At 41.3% G+C, this 19,934-nt stretch overlaps 7 non-coding genes across 7 annotated transcripts; 5 read left to right on the forward strand and 2 right to left on the reverse strand.

The window, feature by feature from the left end:
- Positions 1-7,862: 7,862 nt before the first annotated feature.
- TRNAK-UUU (transfer RNA lysine (anticodon UUU)) lies at positions 7,863-7,935 on the reverse strand. Its single transcript has one exon. It is a non-coding gene; the product is annotated as a tRNA-Lys (tRNA).
- Positions 7,936-8,771: 836 nt separating this feature from the next.
- TRNAA-CGC (transfer RNA alanine (anticodon CGC)) lies at positions 8,772-8,843 on the forward strand. The gene has a single exon. It is a non-coding gene; the product is annotated as a tRNA-Ala (tRNA).
- A 475-nt stretch (positions 8,844-9,318) lies between these two features.
- TRNAI-AAU (transfer RNA isoleucine (anticodon AAU)) lies at positions 9,319-9,392 on the forward strand. The gene has a single exon. It is a non-coding gene; the product is annotated as a tRNA-Ile (tRNA).
- Positions 9,393-10,520: 1,128 nt separating this feature from the next.
- On the forward strand, positions 10,521-10,592 carry TRNAP-AGG (transfer RNA proline (anticodon AGG)). The gene has a single exon. It is a non-coding gene; the product is annotated as a tRNA-Pro (tRNA).
- A 1,344-nt stretch (positions 10,593-11,936) lies between these two features.
- TRNAK-CUU (transfer RNA lysine (anticodon CUU)) lies at positions 11,937-12,009 on the forward strand. Its single transcript has one exon. It is a non-coding gene; the product is annotated as a tRNA-Lys (tRNA).
- A 5,727-nt stretch (positions 12,010-17,736) lies between these two features.
- TRNAY-GUA (transfer RNA tyrosine (anticodon GUA)) lies at positions 17,737-17,830 on the forward strand. Its single transcript has 2 exons — positions 17,737-17,773; positions 17,795-17,830. It is a non-coding gene; the product is annotated as a tRNA-Tyr (tRNA).
- A 1,401-nt stretch (positions 17,831-19,231) lies between these two features.
- Positions 19,232-19,304, reverse strand: TRNAA-AGC (transfer RNA alanine (anticodon AGC)). Its single transcript has one exon. It is a non-coding gene; the product is annotated as a tRNA-Ala (tRNA).
- Between the last annotated feature and the right edge of the window lie 630 nt (positions 19,305-19,934).

Raw genomic sequence — 19,934 nt, forward strand, 5'->3', positions numbered from 1 at the left:
AAGTCCTCTCTGATGAGATGACATTTGAGCAGAGCTCTTAATGAAGTAAAAGAATAAGCTCTTAATGAAGTAAAGGAATAAGAGACTGACTCTGAGGGGAAAACATTCCAGCAGAGGAAAAAGCAAATGCACAGATGAGGTAAAAATATGTTTGGCAGGGCTTCCCTGGTGGCACAGTGGTTGAGAGGCCGCCTGCCGATGCAGGGGATACGGGTTCGTGCCCCGGTCCGGGAGGATCCCACGTGCCACGGAGCGGCTGGGCCCGTGAGCCGTGGCCGCTGAGCCTGCGCGTCCGGAGCCTGCGCGTCCGGAGCCTGTGCTCCGCAACGGGAGAGGCCGCAACAGTGAGAGGCCTGTGTACCGAGAAAAAAAAAAATGTTTGGCATACTGAGGAAGAACAAGGAGGCAGAAGTGGCTGAATTGGCGTGAGGGAGAGTAAGAGTGATAGTTGATATGATTGCAGAGATAGCCAGGGGCCAGAAAATGGAAGATTCTCCACATTGTCACTTTTCTCTGAAAATGATGGGATGCCATTAGAGTTTTGAATAGAGAAACCACACAATCTAAGTTATCTGTGTGTGTGTGTGTGTGTGTGTGTGTGTGTGTGTATGGCTGATGCATGGGCAATAGGGTGTAAGCGGGGGAAGAGTTGAAGGAGAAAGACCAGTTAGATGGCTGTCACAACTGAACTGCTGGAAATTCTACTTTGTCCTGTTATGTTTCCATCCTTCCTCTGCTCAACTATTCCCACCCCATTTTAATTGGTAAATTACAAATATTATCTGTGCTTTCTCTTTGCCAAACAACAGAACAGGATCAAAGATAAACATTCCCTGTTGTCAAGAATCCAAAGTCAAATTCAGGAAAGTCAGCACTGTGTGCTTGGTGTTGTGATAATACTGCAGGAGGCCCTGACTCTGATGCCAGAGCATGAAAGGGTATTAGGAAGCACTTTCTGAGGCATAATTGACACCTAAGCAGCAAAATGAAAACAGAAGTTGGTCAAGCAAGGGGTGGGTAAAAGACTTCTAGTAAGAGTAGTAACATTTGTAAAGATGTTAAGAGAATATTGTGCATAGTAGGTGTTCCATAAAGTATTCTTGAATCAAAAAAAGTTTAAATGTGTAACCAAATAAGTTATATTGGGCTTTTTAAAATAATAAGGTATTTCTCATTAAGTGCTTATTTGTTTGCCAAACACTGTTCTGCTCAGTGATTTATAATGCATGCATAATTTTATTTCCATGACCCTATGAATTGAATCATATTACTGTTCCCATTTTTATATTTAGTGAAACTGAGACAGAGATTAAATAATTTGCCCTGGGGTCATACAGTGAGAGTAAAATTCAGATTAAGACCCATGTCTAGAACTCCAAGCCCAAGAAGTCTCCTCATTGTTAAAAAGATCATTGGTATAACCTCAAAGGTAATCCATCCAAAAATATATATGGTGTTTCTGAGTAAATTAAGGAATTTCCCAAGATACCACTAGGAAACAGTCAAATGTAAGTAATAATATTCTGCTAGCTAAGCAGTTGTAATTTCCAATGAAGAAGATTAGTAATGCAAGGAAAGTGAATTCCAGGGGAAAAGTGGTCATATGGAATTTAGAATTTTAGTGTATCTCTAGCAACATAAAGCTAGAAGGGATATTATTTCTGTACAAGGATGATAATTTTTTAGACAAATACTTATGAAGTGGACAAGAACAAATTAGGAAATTATAAATTAGCCTTTAAATCTCTCTTGCCCACTCTTCTGATCCATTTGGCATTTACATTCCTATTTGTAAATTCATAAATTAACATTCCTGGTTTATTAATACTCTGAGAATTTGGGTGTCTGACATGAAACAGCCTGAGTGATCCAGAGTTTTCAGTAATCAAATTTCTGACCATCAGAATTGAGGCATTGGTCCCCTAAGAGTTGGAAAGAAGAGGGAGGGAAACATTTTTCGTATCTGCCCTTGTCCCCTCTTCGTTCTAGTCTCAACAGTGGTCACTGTGCTCCTTGGGAAATGTACGTCATACCCTTGCAGACCCTGCGATAGCTTCCACCCGGGGTCATGCAAATAACCTACAAACGCCGTACTTGAACTGTCAGCAGAAGTGGCCAGACGCGCACCCCGACGCCCCGCCCCTGCGGCCGCACGGCGCCGGGACACACTTCCGAGCCCTTCTAGGTCGCCCCGAAGTCCGTGCTGCTAGGAGTCGCCTCGCGCCGGCCCGGCTGGAGGCTGGGACCGTGAAGTTCTTTCCCTGGGTTGCTCCTCAGACCCTTCGCAGACCTTGCTCGGGCTTCCGGTCCCGGTCTCCAACCCCGAGTCCCCTTCAGTGAAGTCTGGCTCAAGGTCATTGCCAGCACCCGGCGGTCGCTGCGGGCGCGGGGCTTCTTAACCTTTTCGGTGCCTGGGAGCCCTCTGGTTTCGCGACGAAGCCAATGGAGCCCTTCTCAAATTAGATTTTAAAAAGCATTAAAATAGGATAACAAAGAAAACCAATTATACTACAGAAACAGTTATCAAACAATTAAAATAATCTGCGGTATAGTAACACGTGTGCTTCTTCATTAATATATTAAATATTAAACATCAAGACCCGTCTTATAACTATTGTAACTTCGAAACAGTTAAGTATGAGATATTTGTAACATACTTCATATCTCAAATATGGGGTATGAAAATGTAACTTTTCTTAGTGACAAAGCCGCAGGTACTTATCTTCTGACTGTAATTTGTTGCCAACATTCATCCGTGAAGGACATGCTAAATTTCAGTTAGAGGTTAGAGATATTAAAGATGTAATTTCTTTTTCCTATCCAAGTTCACCAGTCCCCAAGTTAAGAAAACCTCCAAAAGTGCTTAACACAGTGCCTGGCACAAAGTCCCCTCTTAACATGTAGATATTAGTAATTTTATTATAACTTTTCTTGCATCTGTTCAAATTTCTTTTAGGTGACCATGATGAAGTTAATCAAATGAAATCTTGAAAGAGCACAAAGATAAATCGAGTTCAACCCATTAATTCTTTTTTTTTAATTATTTTTTATTGAGGTATAACTGACATATAATATTGTATTAGTTTCAGATGTACGACATAATGATGCGATGTTTGTATACATTGTGAAATGATCACTACAATAAATCTAGTTAACATCCATCACCTCACACAGTTACAAAAATTTATTTTTCTTATGACAACTTTTAAGATTTACTTAGCAACTTTCAAAGATGTAATGCAGCATTATTAACTATATTAATTTCAGTTAATAACATAACATATATAACTAAATATATGTTATATATGGGTTACATATATATAACATTCTGTTTATATATATATACATATATATACAGTTATTTATATATGAGTTCTAAAAGAGTGCTGTCTGCACACTCCTGCTGAGGTATAAAGGAAAGGAAAATGTGAATTTGGTGGTTGTAGGGAGTGGGGGGTTGGCAACTCGAAGAGAAAGAGAGGATGACATGTTTTTAAGGATTAATTCCTTGACTTATCCAGCAAATATTTTTAGAGCTTCGATTCTGTGCCAAGACTACAAGGCAGGCCCAAGGGCCTTGCCTTCACCAGAGAGCGATGATTCTCAGCTCCTGGTGACAGAGAAAAAGCTCTCCCACCTGAAGGAAGAGTAGAAAAAAGCAAAAGTGAACAGCTCCAAAGTTTGACTCCATCGTTTCTAAACCATCCATCCTTGCAAGGAAAGACTCAAAGGCTGCTTTGCCCAAAGGATTTAGCTCTAGGCATGACCTTTGATAAGAAGACCTAGAAAGTGCCCATATCCTTCCACAACCCTGCAGCCACAGGTTAAGTTGAGGTAAGATGAAGCATAAGAACAAAGAAGTAGGTTGTGGGGAGAAATAACACCAGAGGCTAAGCAGTTCAGAAAGGTCTTTCTCTTACAAAGGAGTTCAGATTTTATCCTGCTGATCTTGAAAGTTTTAGCCCTGGGGAAAAGCCAGATCAGATTTGCATTTTACAAAAACCTCTGTGTCCTTGGCTTTTGTCTGGTTGAATTAGAAGGAGGATATTGGAAGTGGAGGTTTCCCGCCTGTAAAGTATACTGCTTTATTCAGGCCTAAAAACAGGACTTTCAGGAGGATGAGGCAGAACACATGCCTCCCTTGCTAAAAAAGATAGTTATAAGACAATTGCCATACTCCTCACACGAGATGGCAAGAACTTGAAGTTGGGTGGTATGTTGGGAGCCGAAATGGAAAATTTTTCACAAAATTCCCTGCATCCTCCCTCTTAAGTATTTAAAAGGTAGACTTAGTTAGGGATTGGATATGAAAGAGTGAGGTAAGGGAGGGAAAGGAGTCTGAGAAGGGACCCTAATTCCTACCTTTGGCATTTATGTGGACAATTGTAAAACTAACTGAGATAAGGAACATACGAGAGAGAAGAGGAGAGGGGAGAGACTGATGAGTGTAAAGAAACGTGAAAGTTCTGAAATTTACCCAATTTGCGAGCTCAGCTTGTTAAGTTAGCCTGCCACACACAGTTTCATGGATGCTGGTTCAACTCACGAGACTCCTGGGTCAGAGACAATGCACAGTTTATTATTCCAGGAATAGCAATAACCAGATTATCAGCATATTTTATCTGATTCCCCGCCTCCAATTTCCAGAGGGCAACACATGACATCTGTACATTCAGTGGATTGTGTTACAGGACGGAAACCCTAAACCTGGGGATCCCAATTCTTTAATAATGAGCAGTAAACATGCCTGCCTGTTGCTCTGGAGAGAAACATTATCTCTGTCTTCCAACGGTGTTTGCTATATAAGCATCCTTGAAAACATAATCCAGAACAAAGGACAGTCAGTGCCCCACTAGCAATACATGCAGAAATGTGAGCGATCCATGACGAATTATCTCCTAACAATGAGTTGTTCTCACTAGCTGAGTTTTGTTTTTTAAACAAAGTCTTCCAAGACTAGATGAGTTGGGTGGAGGGTACGTGAGATTTCAAAAGTGAAAAAGAGTGAAGCCAGTTTACCTTAACAGACCAGAAGCTCCAAAGAACCTCCACAGAACTGTTGATATCTAATTAGTTATTTGTATGCTTTTTCTGGTTTTTTAAATATATATATATATTAATAAACAGTAGAAAAGAAGTGTGGTTGACAGTGTAGCTTGGGAATCTGAAGGTTTATCTAAAGTCACCTGCCTAATAAAAGGGTAAATGACCCATGGAATCTTCTAGTAGCTTTTCCCTCTAGGCACTACCTCAAGGTACCTAGGCTTCTTGAATGGAGGATGCAGGTTTTGACTGGTAAAGCAAATTATTAGAATTAGTTGAGTTTTTTTAAAATTTGTTTTTAAATGGAGGTATAGTTGACTTACAATAGTATATAAGTTTCAGGTGTACAACATAGTGATTCATAATTTTTAAAGATGATATTCCATTTATAGTTATTATAAAACATTGGTTATATTCCCTGTGCTGTACAATATATCCTTGTAGCTTATTTATTTTATACGTAGTAGTTTGCACCTCTTAATCCCCTACCCAGAACTCATTGATTTTAAGTGTTTGAAGATATCCAGGCTAATGGGGACAGGTTTAGAGATCGAGAGAATAGTGTAGGATGGAGATATAATTTATCTGTTAATTTAATCCAGTGCCATTTTGTAACTACCTACTATATAAGCTGCTTGACTCCTGGAATTGGAGTAACATTCTTGGCAAGTCTGTCAGTCAGCCAATCGCATCCAGGTTGCACACAGATAACAATCAGTTGTTGTTGGCACACAGATAACAGTCAGCTCAGGAAGGCTGGTGTTTCAGCCCACTAAGATCCAAGCTGCAAAATGTAAAAGCTCAAATGATTGTCTTCTCTTTCTATCTCAAACCTCCCCCAAAGGCTGCGAATAGAATCTTTTGACTCTCAGCTAAGTATACATACTGACATATCGGTAAGTCCTTCATCTTCTCAAGAAGTGTAGCAGCTCAACATTTATGATCTTACTGCTTGGCACACTCTCTGAGACTAGGTCAGAATCATCTGGAATTATTCAATTTTGTGATCACCCCCCCTCACCGCTTATTTTAAAAATGTTGTGAGAAACATTTTTAAAATGTTGTGAGAAAGAGGAAAGTTTAATTAGAGTTCGAGGAAGTTTCTTTTCTTTTCAAAAAGCTCGGAGCATTGTAAAAAACAAAACGAAAAAAAAACTTGTGGGGTCACAGCCCAAATGGGCTTCCTTACAGACAGAAAAAGCTTTTATCTACAGGTGTGTGGCCTTCTCAAAGTTACAAGGTGACAAACGCTGAAAGAAAAGATTTCTTGTGTGACTCTAACAGCAATAATAATGATGATCACATTGGGTTACTTCTTCTGCAGTATTTTCTTGCTGCAAAATGCTACACTCTCTGAGGACTGGCCTCGAGGCTCTCACGTTATGAGGCTCATATGCTGCCTACCATGCCAACAAGGCAAATGACGGGAGTGTTCTGTTATTCTTTTCTAGAGGTTTTATAACTTGTTTGGTAATTTTTAATAGCAAAGTAAAATCTTATTTGTCTGTTATCTGCTGGATCCATTGGGATGAAATTTCTGCTTTGGGGAGTTACCAAACGAGGTCTCAATCAAGGGCTGCCAAGTTATGCTGCTTTAGTAGTTCCTAGCAGGGCAGAGATGGTGTTGGTGCCCCTGTGCTCAGGTGACTTGAGGCTTTGGGTCCTCTAGAAGAGTGAACTTGGATTTAGAGGAAAAGGTGGTATAGGCAGGTTACTCAGCATGTAATGGGGAAGAATAATTTACTTTAACCTTTGTATTCTATTGCTTTTGCTACAAGTTAGTCACTAAAGGGATGTTGCCTATAAGCTTAGCTTATACATTATGGCTCATCTCTGAGAACCCTTCCTCCCATGTAATGAGCGTTAAGCTAAAATACCTTTGTTTAGCTCACAGGAAACCTCCTGCCCAGGCCCACCTGTGAATGGCTGCAGGAAGGAAGAAATTAACGCATCCTAGAACCAGGACTTTGCTCCCTCCCCTTTTAGTGTAAAAGAAGCCTGAATTCTAACTCAGGGAGATGGTCCTTTGGGACACTAGTCCACCATCTTCTCCTTCTGCTGGCTTTCTGAATAATGTCGCTATTCCTTGCCCCAGCAACTCGTTTCTCAATTTATTGACCTGTGATTCTGCTAGCGGTCTGAGCTTGGACTCGGCAACAAGCACAGTACCCATTGTTCTGTACTATGTGTTACGTTTCATCTTTATGATCACCCTACAGCCCAGTGTTTCTCAATGAGGGAGATATAAAATGAATTTAAGCATGGGTATCACCCAGCATTTTTGAGAATAACATGGAATCTGAAATAGAATGCAATGCATGTGGTAAGTGGTAATTCAGGCAACTTTTGTTCCTGTTACACATGTGTGTGTGGGTCCAGATGTAAACTAAACTACAAACTGGTCATGGCCAGTGGAAAGCACTGCCCCTAGGCCACGAATTCTGAGTATGGTGCCACCTCCTCTATCCAGTTTACCTGGGCATCCCCAGAGCTGAGCTCTGAGAGGAGCACACCAGTGTAGAGAAGAGCGAGCAGTTCTGCACATTGGCTGCTTTTCAAGAAAGAGTTTGGCCTTTGATAATTTGTCACCATTGTTAATGAAACTTTTACTCGAGCTCTAGATGAAATGTTTTGTGCTGTGGCTTCCGGCTAAAAGGCCCTTCTATTTTCTGAAAAGGTCCTAGGTTGTGATAACTATGCCATGCTCAGGGTCCCCTCTTTTTTTCTTTAGGGAAATCGGCTTGTGATTTGAGTTTACCTTCCTTTCTGTTACTATTCTTTAGAGATGAATATATAGGAATAGGAAAAGAAAACGACAACGCCCAAACAGGGACTTGAACCCTGGACCCTCAGATTAAAAGTCTGATGCTCTGCCAACTGAGCTATCCGGGCTCACACAAGAAGAAAAAAAAAACGCCTTCCACATCAACTATAGTCAATTTATGCATACATTCAGAAGAACGATTTTAGGCATTTCGCCTGTGATTCCGGTTCAGAGCCGGCTATTCAGAAAATGCTTGGCATAGAAACTCAGCCACAGTGAAGGTCTTTAAGGCCGCGATAAAACCATATTACATTAATTATAATGTCTCCCCAAATTGTATCTTTCTCGCTCACTCTAGTTTAGATATATACTATATGTATATAAACACTGTATCTCTGTAGCATATAGAGATATATTCTATAGTATCATATAGAATTCAGTGCAGTCAAAAACTGCAGGTTGGCCTTTAGTTCCTAGGCTTCCCAGAGAAACAAGTCAAATATTCTACATTTGGGCCCAAACACTTTCAAAAGGAAGCCAATCCAATGCTGATGCTTTTAAGGGATAATTAAATCACCTTTCGGCCGCTCTTTGGATACCTGAATATAGGTCTAGGGACTGAGGGAGCGATTTGATTTCGTGCTGGGTCTCAGCTGTCTTTGGAGAGGGGAAAAAAAGGAAAAAGAAAAAAGGAAAGAAGCTTTTAAAGGAGAGTCCCACTCTCTTTTTTCTCGTCAGATTTCGTTCCGTCTCTAAGTTAAGTGCTTGACAAGGGTCCAATGACTGGAAGGCTTTCTCCACTCGAAATGCCCATGAACGTTGCCCCATTAACCATTTCAAGATTTTGCTGAATAAGCAAAGGAGAATTTAATTTAAGCATTCAGAAAATCTTAGAGTTGCAGAGGGGGAAAAAAATTCAGATTCAAAGAATTGGGAAGTGCTACAAACGCGCTTTATACAGGATGGGGATGTAGCTCAGTGGTAGAGCGCATGCTTCGCATGTATGAGGCCCCGGGTTCGATCCCCGGCATCTCCAGGTCCTTTTATCTACATAATCAGAAATTGCCCTTTAAAAACATCAATGCTTACTTTGTATCCTCCTCCAATTTTCTCGGTACTCTTTTAGCCACGGCGTATAGAACTGTATACGTAGAGAGGGAAACAGGATACCTTTGAAGTTTTTTAGGATATCTGTAATGAATGAAATTGAAAACGCAGAAAAGCACACCCAATGGACAGATGGCCGAAGAGGAGCAACTTGGAAACTTGCCCAGGATCCATTAGTGAACGGCTAGCTGTGGTAACGGGCCTGAAAACACTCAAAGGGGAGGAGGAGGTATTGTTGCTGAGTCATGGTACTGAAAAGTAGGACAAATGTTGGGAAAAGGACGAAGCCTTGTTTGGTGTAGGCGAATCCAGCAGCTCAGATACACAATACTGTTCCTATTATCAAAACATCAAGAACGAGAAAAGTTTCTTGTAAAGGCTTCCAAAGAACTGGGATGACGGGCGGCCGGTTAGCTCAGTTGGTTAGAGCGTGGTGCTAATAACGCCAAGGTCGCGGGTTCGATCCCCGTACGGGCCAGAGTTACCTTTTAACCACCACTGTGATTTAACCGTGAAATAGTTTTGATTACTTTCCAGCCAAACTGTCCAACGACTGTCCTACGAGACAACCTGCGGTATCTCCACAAGAGACATTTTGCCACAAGTCCAAACCATCCTAGGGAGTCCAGAGCACACGTCTTTGAGCAAGACAGATAGCTCAAAATTTTGTCCAAGAGAAGCAGAAAAGCAGCAAGACACCTTAGGAGTTATTAAGTTCATTAGAAGGAAAAACTGTCACCAGTTTGTTTAGTGGCCAAACACTGCCCTCGAAATAGTCTGAAAACATACTGAGATGCGGGGCAAGTGTGAAAAGGCAGTGTTCATGATCTCCGATTGCTCAGTTGAGGATTTCTATTCGGTTAGATCATCCCTCACATGAAGGGAGGACTCCCATATTGGGAAAAGTGTTTTCTTGTTACTTTGATTTTTTTAGGTAAGAAAGGACTAAGCCCTTTTCCAGAATCTACTTTGCCATCTGTCACCAACCAGTTGGTCCACGTTGACCGACACCAGCAGACCCTCTGTTTCGTCCACTTCTCGATGTTACGCCTCTTGAATCAGTCTCATTTTCCACCAAAACCGACTTTCTGAACACTAATTATGTATCCCCTTGTTCCTTGTACAACGAATTTTTTTATTCATTCACGACCTCAGAACTTTATATCCCGTTGAGTGAATTTTCACTATTTTCCGTGGAAAATACTGAGATCAAGCCAAGAGGAGTTAGGGAGCTTGTCAAAAATACAGCTTATTGGGCCTCACCCCCAGGGACTTTGACTCAGTAGATTTGAGGAAGACTACAGGTTTCTTTATTTTAAATAAACGCCACCGTTGTTTCTTACAAAGGGTGGATCAGCGATCTCTCAGAAATAAGGCTTTATACAGACCAATCTTCGAAGGATTCTGTTGCGGGGAAATCCAGGAAACTTCTGAGCCAAGTCGATCTGGTTTTAAAACTAGGAAGGGAGGGTAGCAGGGAGACAGAAACAAAGAGAAACAGAGACGGAAAAAAATGTTATATATCCAAGTAGGAAAGAAAAACGGAGAAGTAAATATTTAGGAGAAGTAAATATTTAATCTGTTTAGAAAAATCGTTTTTGCAAGTGGCTCGTTGGTCTAGGGGTATGATTCTCGCTTAGGGTGCGAGAGGTCCCGGGTTCAAATCCCGGACGAGCCCAAGTTTTGCGGCCTACACCCGCTATTGAATTTTTTATTAAACTCACTCAAAAGAAATTGGTACATCTGCTGTTAAATTAAACTGCTATATTTTCATGTAGAAATATGTAGGCTGTATATGCACTTGATTCCAATAAGTAACTAGATAACTCTTCTAGTTAAGAGAGACAAGTACTTTTCAGTTTTGGCTCTTACTCAGTTTTGCATCAGCTCTAAACTGACTCTTGCAAAGGCCAAGGTTTCTGGTTATTCTAGAAGTTCGACTCCACGGTTGTGGTCATATGAAATGTATAGGAAACAACATTGTAAAGCAACTATACTCCAATAAAAGTTAATTTTAAAAAATCCAGGTAATAAACATTATATTTTTAAAATTAAAAAAAATAGTATAGGAAGACGATGGTCATATCTCAATTCAATGTCACCCATCATTCATTCATCACATCAAAGAAATGGGTTCAAATGGAAAAATCAAATATTGACCTATAGAGTTGGGGTGCTGGAAACCTTTGTACAAGTTATTTCGGCTTTCCTCGTTGCGTATTCTTTCATCATTCAGGAATAGGGGCTCTGCTTCATTATTGAGAAGGGGCACTTTTTCTCTTTTCCTGGAGCATACTGTTGGTACACTCTTTAAACAGATATTTGTTTAGCATCTATTATAATCAATGAGCTTTTGCAGTCTGTGATAAACAAAATACACAAAAATCACTGGATCCCATATTCCAGTGGTTGTCAAATATTTTATATTAAAACGCAGTTGCAACACCCCTTCCCGCCTCCCTTTTTTGTGTGTGCAAGCCCTGATTGTGGAGAAGGACAACAAATGAACAAGAACAAGCGGCCTGAAAAGGAGGGAGAAAACCGCAGGGAATTCCTTTAGGACCACATTTACACAGCGTGGCAAGAGGGGCCAGAGTTGACAGGTGATAGAAACAGGAGAGGAATGTCTCAGTGGGTTACGGAGAAGGCCCAGTGCAATGTTTTGGTTCGAGGACCTGACCTTTGGGACTGAGCTTGGAGCCACATGGGCAACCAGGCCTGGAGCTCTGGGAGTGCCAGAGCTGGGCTCACCCTTAGAGCGTTCAGAGATTCCGACTCTTGGATTCCGGAAGGATCTTGTGGTCTATCAAGACATGTTGGTGAGAATGAGGCGAAGAGGGAAGATGTAGTGAAAGCGAATGGAATGCATGCCAATAATTTCAGACAATACTTACATTCTTTGAGTTTCACGTCATCTTATATAACAAAAACAGTCAAAATATCTAGAATCCTATTAATCCCTGTCAGTCCAGGAAGAATTTTATAGTCTCTTAATTCACTGAAGAAAGTTCGTGTGCGGAGTGCCCGGCTAGCTCAGTCGGTAGAGCATGAGACTCTTAATCTCAGGGTCGTGGGTTCGAGCCCCACGTTGGGCGAATAATCTCTGTACCTTTTGCTCGCAGCTACATTTCTGCACCTTCCTCTAATCTCCAAAACAAAGTGCCTCACCGTTGTCAAACGAGAAATTTTAGAAAGTATTGAATTGCGGAATCCCGGTGACCAGCTGTGGTTTACTGGCTCTGTTGAACTATTCCGGCCAGCTCTATGACTCCGGCAGCGTTAAGCCTCATCGCCCCCTGGCGGCAACGCACTTCTCTGGCTTATTAGAGCTTTTGTTTGGGTAACTAGAGATAACATGGTCTCTGGTAGGGCAGTTAGGCTCCTGGGATGATTCTGAAGCACTATCCCCACCGAAAAGGGTTTAGGATGCAGGGATGTTGGAAAACGTAGTATGAAGGTGGAGACGATCCAAACAAAGGAAACAGTTTGATGGGCAGAGGCTCAGAAGCAGCAATGTCCATGGAGAGTTTTGAGAATGGTGACAACTTTCTGGCCCAAGCAAGTGTCATTATGTAATAACGGGAGACAGATTTTCTATTACCACTACCTCATACACCCTTTCAGTTCCTGATCAACTACACCTAAACAGCACAATGGACCTCCTTTTAGATAGTGCTGTTTCCAACCTTTCTTCCCTTCCTTCGGCAAGTAAAAGAACCAACCGACCCACAACAGGTTGCAACTGCCTGCAAAATAAAATCTAAAGACTTAAGCCTGGTTTTTATAGTCCAAATTGCATTTCTGCCATTCTCTCTTGAATGGGAGTGTGAAGGATGTAGTCAAGAATAACTTTAAAGTCAGAATACCAGCTTTATAAATTTACACTAAGAAAAAACTAAGTGGCCCAGTGTGTTTTTATTGGCCCTCAAATTTGGGAAGGCAAAATTCATACGAAAGGTTGCCTAGTGTATAATCAGAGCAAAACGAGTTAGATGTTAAAAATATTTATGTCACTTTGAAAACCTGATAATGCTGTCTACACCCATTGAGACCAAGAGCCCCAGAACTATCAATATTGTATTGAAAGAATGCCCACTTCTGAGCATGCTGGAGACAGGACAATTTACCACTCTCCATCCTCCCCCATCCAAACCTTCCTTTTTTCTTTACTCAGGAACCTGAATATTGTTAATATATCCCTTGCTCCATGTGATGTTATATTCCGTTTTAAAACTATTCTGTATTTTACCTATTTAGATGAATAGCACCTATGGTTGGGCACATGGAATCACATGTTTTAAACTAGGTAGACTCCCTACAATTTGGAAGTATTGTCAGTATATACACGATGAAACCGAGAATCATGAGTCAACTTAAAATGGATGGACAAGAAACAACTTTCCTAGAAGAGTACACTGAGCCTTGACTGTTTTCCAGGTCTCAAGACATCTTTCAAATTAATTGATGAACATATTTTTATTAAGTGCCTTTTCCCTGTTGGATACTTAAAATGAAAACATGCATATAACATGGGCCGTGCCTTCAAGAAGGCTATCATTTACTTACTGGGTGAATGTAACTGACTCAAGTGAAAATTAAATTCTCAGTTGTATTTTAACTGTCTAGCATCAGGAAATGAAGGTGCTCGGAGTGACTGTTTTAAAAAATAGGTGATGGTGACAGAAACGGAGTTAAGAAATTACCAGCGTTTATCCAGTAAAATCAAGGGAACAGAGGCCCTGTATCGGACTCATATGAATATTCTACTTACTAGAAAGAACAATCATTGAAGATTTACAGACTCCATGTTGTGGGTATTAAGCCCTAAGTCTTATTGTAAAGCCTGGACTCTTGATCACCCAGCAGCATCAACTTAATGTTTCGGTTTCCTGGTATGATGAAAACTATAAAGGGATGTCCTAGATAGAGAACAAGTATTGCTGGTGTTAATAAGCCACATGTCCTGTTGTCAATTAACTTAATGGATTTCTTGTTTATAAACATTTTTTGAGTTGCTTGGAACAGACTGCTTTTTCCCATTCTTATGGCCCTTTGGCTATATTGTTAAAATTGAGTTGACATACTTAAAAATTGCATTTCTGAACTCAAGGCTGTGCCAACATCTCCAAGGCCAAGGCCATCCTGAGCTTGGTCCTGAGCACAAGTTAACCTAACTCCTTAGACATAACACTTCAACTGCAAAGGAGTCCTTGATTAAAGGTGGTTAAAAAGGGCACAGGTTGGGGGCTGGTGTCTTGGTCTGCTTGGGCTACCAGAACAAAATACCACAGACTGGGTGGCTTAAACTGAAAATTTTTTATTTTCTTGCAGTTCTAGAGGCTGAGGAATCCATGATTAAGGCACTAACTGATTCAGTTTCTGGTGAGAGCTCTCTTCTTGGCTTGTAGAGGGCTGCATTCTTGCCACGTCCTCAGTGGAAGAAAGAGGGAGTGAGCTTCCAGATGTCTTTTCTTTTAAGAACACCAATCCAACCTTAATTACTTCCTTATTCCAAATACTGCCACACTGTGGGGTGGGTGTTAAGGTTTCAACATATAAGTTTGGGCGGGGACAATATTCAGTCTACAGTAGGGGGGACAAGAAAAGCAAATCACACTATGACATTTTGGAATTCAGGAATTTGACACACAGTAACCTCTCACATATTTGTTGAAAGAATAACTTTAGTTGCATTGCCTTTAGGATACTTAATCTTTTATATAGATAACATTGTTTAATAAATCTTTTCAAATTAACTAAAAAACAACTTAGTGGCTTTTCCTTAGGACAGATAATCTGAAAGCAGAGTCCACAGACTCTCTATTCATAACTAGAGCTTGACTGATACTGGCCTGAGCCAGATATGAAAGAAAAGCCAGAGGTCAGTAATTTGGAGGCTGCCTACAAGAACATGTTAGCCTACAGTTAGGTCTGAACTTGGGAGGACAGTCTCTGGAAGAAAAGCAAAGGCAGACACAACTACAATTTTGTGAATACACAGGTCTGTTCAGAGAAGGTTATCAACAGCAAATTGTATAGTCAGGTGTGCTTCAGGAAGTCTTGGTAGTTGAGAAGAGTAAACAAGAGATGGAAGTCAGGGCCTTAATCCTGTTCCAGAGCGGACTTGGAAAGCTGGGGTCATAGGTAAAGGGAAAAGAAGTATTCTACACAAGAGTATTATCTGCACCAGCAGCCCAAGGTGACAATAGCTCAGGCATTCCAGAAACAAGCCAGTATTATTTTTTGAACATGAAATAAAGAGGAAAATATATGTATGCCAGAACATATTTTCATAATCAGCTGGATTCCAGAGTTCAGAGTCCTAGGACTTTTTCTAAAAGATAAATGTTTACATCAGCAGAATACACTTTTATTATATAGTATGGTCTAAACTACCAACAAGAGAGGTCCCACTAACTTAACTACCAAGCGTTTTGAGTCAGAGCCTTCAAAGCTGAAAATCTTTACCTCCATGATTGACTCAAACTTACTGTTTGAGCTTTTCAATTTGACACCTTTTGGGGACAGAGTTTATCTTATTTGCCTCTGTGTGTTCCCAGCACTTAGCATGGTGACTGGAATAGTCAGTGCTCAATGCATGTTTGTGAATATTAAAGGTCACTGTTGTGTATACGTTACCGAGTTCAAGTTCGCACTGCTTGCCGCATGACAGGTCAATAAACTGAGAGACAAGTTTTGGGGGCACGGAATAGTGACTTTATTCGGAAAGCCAGGCGTCAGATAACATGGTGATCTAGCGTCCCGGAGTACCATCTTAACAGGGGCTGGACGCTGGTTTCTTTTATAGAACAGAGAGAGGGAGGGGATGAGGAAGTAAAGTAAAAAGGCTTTAAGTCTTACAAAAGACCTCCCGGTTTTGGCCCATCTTCGGGGAGGGGATGCGTTAATTTCTGCTTTTCTGCAGCCATTCGCAGGTGGGCAGGGGCAGAGTGTTTCCCTGTGGGCTGAACAAAGGCACTTTAATTTAACATTCAGGCAGAGAGGCAGGGTTCCCGGAGGCAGGCCATTATGTATGCCTAGAGCTATAGACCGAACAAAAGCAATGGAAAGCAAAGGTCCGGCAGACCGAGAAGATGGAAGACAAACGTCTTCAAGAACCATCTTGCCTGGCTTTGGATGCTAGTTTCTTTTATGGAAAAAAGAGGGGGAGGTGAGGAGATAAAGTAAAAAAGGCGATAAGTTGTTGCAAATATTTCCTGGTTCTGGCCAGACTCGGGAGGGGATGTGTTAATTTCTTCTTTCCTGCAGCCATTCACAGGGAGGCTAGGTCAGGATGTTTCCCTGGGAGCTAAGCAAAGGTATTTTTAGCTTAACCCCTCAGGCATGGGAGGCAGGGTTCCTTGAGACGGGCCATTATGTATACTTTAAGCCTTAGGCAACGTCCCTCTAGTGATTAATTTATAGCAAAACTAATAGAATGCAAAGGTTAAAGAAAAAGAAACATATCCAGTATAGAGTCATATTTGTTCTTCCCTATTGTGGTGGGATTCGAAATTCATCTCCCACCTGCATCTAAGAATACTGAGGAAGGCGAAAAAGAAAGGAACACCAAAACTTGCCTGCTTCTTATATTTTCACAGTTATATTTTATTGTGTAGAAGGCTAGATATATATGGAAGAACCAGACGTGATTCTTGACCTACGAGAATTCAAGTTATTCACATACACACACACTCCTCAGAATCCCTCAAATCTGCTTGTTCTTTTCTCAAGGCTCCTTAAGGCCTGTCTAGCTTTCTGTCTGTCTGAATCTTCTATAATGTGGAGTGGGAGAAAAGGAAGGAAGAAATGGATCCTTTTTGTAAAAGCGTATTTTTACAAAATGGATAGTACTAAATACATTTATAAAATAGGATAACTTATTCAGTCAATTGGGGTTGGGGGGGAGGAGATAAAATTGTATATTTAATTTATTCAGACTACCCCCCTCAAAACAGATGTTTCATGGAGACTTGAGGAGCTAAATGGCTAAATTAAGTGATTAGCAACTTGCTTTTAATTCCAATTCAGAAAAAAAAAAAATCTTGAGCCATAGAGGAGTGAACACTGGTCTCAATGTTCCACTTGCACAAGGGGGATCGTTTGTCCTATGTGTATGGCTCCACTGTATGACAATGTAATGATTTTTAGTGGAACCGTGAAGAACAAAGATTCCTGATGTCTGTTGCCACCTCAAGTGGATTTCACTTACATGAGAGTAATAGCCATTCTGAGCTTCAGACTGTCACAGAAAATTAGACTAGGCTCACACTTTGTAAAATTAGTGTTTGAATGACATTACTTTCTACCTTGTTAAGATAATTTAAAAAATATTTTAGCTTCCCATCGACAGTTTTTTTCTGAGTTTAGAATTAGTGTGTTCGTCCGGTTTATCTACAGGGACTAAATGTCAATTAAGAACGTCTTAGTATGGTTTTGAAGAGTTTAACCCTGTGCTTGTTTTCTTCCTCCTCCTCCTTCTGTTAATTATCTGTTAAAATTGCAGATTAAAGTACTTCAAATTCTATCTAAGACTGGTTATTTAAATTCATTCATCACAGTAAAAGACACTCATTGCTAAATTTTTGTCAGTTCCTCATACCTCATTATTTTATTTTCTTCTTGCAAACCAGTGGGTGCTAGCGTTTTCTCCTTGGTCCAGGGCAGTGGTCCTGTGAAGGAGTGCTGGGTTACAAAAAAAACGTGGAGGCCACTAGAGCAGACCTAATCAACAGCACTAGTGAGTAAAACAATAAGCACCAATGGCTCTCCAACCTCGTGCAGAGATGGCATGCTCTGCGGGGAAAACGGTTACTGTGATTCCTTCGATAGCTCAGTTGGTAGAGCGGAGGACTGTAGTGAGTATGTTTCTAACCAGGCATCCTTAGGTCGCTGGTTCGAATCCGGCTCGAAGGAGTTCACGTTTTGCGTCTGCTTTTTTCACCCTCACCCTTAAGAAGGTTTATCTCAGCTATATATATCCTTGCTGTGCATCTTTTTAAGAGTAATCTCAGTGTGCAACGAATCTAATTTGTTTAATTATTATTCTCCGTAATAATTACTAATACGCGATCAAACTTCAGGCTCATAGTTCATAAAGGGCCCGTGCCGCAAAAAAGTCCCGAGCCCCAAGCAGGCGGATCAGAGGTGGGTCCCCTAAGCAAGGGATCCAGTGACAAGTCTCCGCCACCCTACCCGGCATCCCAAGACTAGGGGAGGGGCGGCCTGCTAGGAACATAGCTGACCAAAGGTTAGTAACTGGTTGGGCACGGGCGCCCTCTCGTGGTATTAGAGTCCTGAGTCTCTCCGAAGGTTTTTTTTGTTTGTTTTTTTCCCAGGTGGACGCTCAACTACTGGCAGTCGCCCACGGACCCTGGGGCACTACTCCCACTTCTCCGTTAAAGTGATTCTCAACCCTGGCGCAGAAAAGTGGGTGGATGTCAGAATCACCTGGGACTATTTTACAAAGCGCCTTTAGTTGCGGCACTTTGAAGGTGGGATCCAGGCACTGGTAGTTTTAACAGCTCCCAGGCGATTTTAATGTGTTGCAAGGTTTGAGAACCACTGCAGAAGAGACAAATTTTAGAATTAAAAATAATAGACAAGGGGAAAATTGATAGAATTTTCTACCCACTTGGGTCTAAACTGGTAGCTCCCTTGCTCTTTGAAAGCGACTCGAGGGCAAAAGAGTAAACAAGAAAAATTGTCCAATTTTCAAAGATAACATGGACCTTGGTTGCAAATTTTATTAGATAGTCCTGGACTGAGCGTCTCATCAACGCACCATAGATTCCAACCCAAACAAGTTCTCCACTGCAATTTCCCTCCCATAATTGGGCCATATTCTGCAATATTCCAGTATCAATTGGCAGTAGCGGCCCCACCACCCCGTAGAAACAGCCAGATGACTCCAAAAGAGGACGAGTGAATGTAAAAAAACCAAATCTCAAACATACCTACATATTTTTGGCTCTTCAAAATTTCATTAAGAAATAGAAATTATTTGTTCCAGTTGTAAGAACTTGAGGTGGCCCTCAATAGGTCATACATGTGGGAAATAGATTCTGAGGATAAAAATGTAATATTAATGCATAAATAATTGAAGTGTAGATTTGTAAATCCACCTGGCAGAGACCAATATTCAAATCTTCGAAAGGCGAGAGAAATCTCTAAGAATCCAACCTTCTCTATCCTGTCACTGGAGAGAAGGGAGAGGCCATCAATTAGGAACTGGGCCCTTATGTGGTAACGTTGGAGCAAGGTGTTTATTTACAGAAGCATGGAAATAAAGGCCAAAGAGTAGGCGGAACATAAAGCTGGAGAATGCGGGCATCGATCCCACTACCTCTCGCATGCTAAGCGAGCGCTCTACCACTTGAGCTAATTCCCCTCCCTACTAGATGCTTCTGCCTCCCATACTTTAATATCCGAATGTAATTCAGAACTCGTGGCCACCTTGGTACCTAGTTGGCGTTAGACAATAGGACAAAGTACGGGTTATCAAACAGCCCCTGGGGCGCCACCTATAATCTGTTCTACGGTACTGGATCCTGTTGAGAGAAGACTGCAGAGTGCAGGTGGACCAGGGCGTGGAATCCATAGAAACACCTGTCTTCGAAATTGGGCAAGAGTTTAACACTGGAATCATATCTACGGAAACCGGGGACCGGAAGGAAATTGTAGGTACATCCAGGAGGGCAAATCAAGTTTCTCAGGCAATGAGACTAGGCTTTTGGCCATCCCAATAGTTCCTGCCAATCCCCGCACTCCTAAATTTTCCACCAATTGATTCTGCTAGTACCAGAAACAGATTCTCCAGAGTTCCTACAAATGTCCCCTAATCTGCTTTCTGTCTGGCTTTTTTTATAGATAAAAATCACCGTCGGTGGACACAAGGTCACGAGGGGGTGTGCGTCCCAGTTATTTTCTCCCTTCATTCTGGCTTCGTAGTCCCGATTTCGATCAAGGGTGTACAAGTTATTTTTCTAAGGTAAACACTAATAGAAGTGAATATAATCAT

The sequence above is a fragment of the Aethalodelphis obliquidens genome, unplaced genomic scaffold (assembly GCF_003676395.1).
Source record: "Aethalodelphis obliquidens isolate GAN/ISIS:26980383/991018 unplaced genomic scaffold, ASM367639v1 scaffold34, whole genome shotgun sequence".
Classification (NCBI taxonomy): Eukaryota; Metazoa; Chordata; class Mammalia; order Artiodactyla; family Delphinidae; genus Aethalodelphis; species Aethalodelphis obliquidens.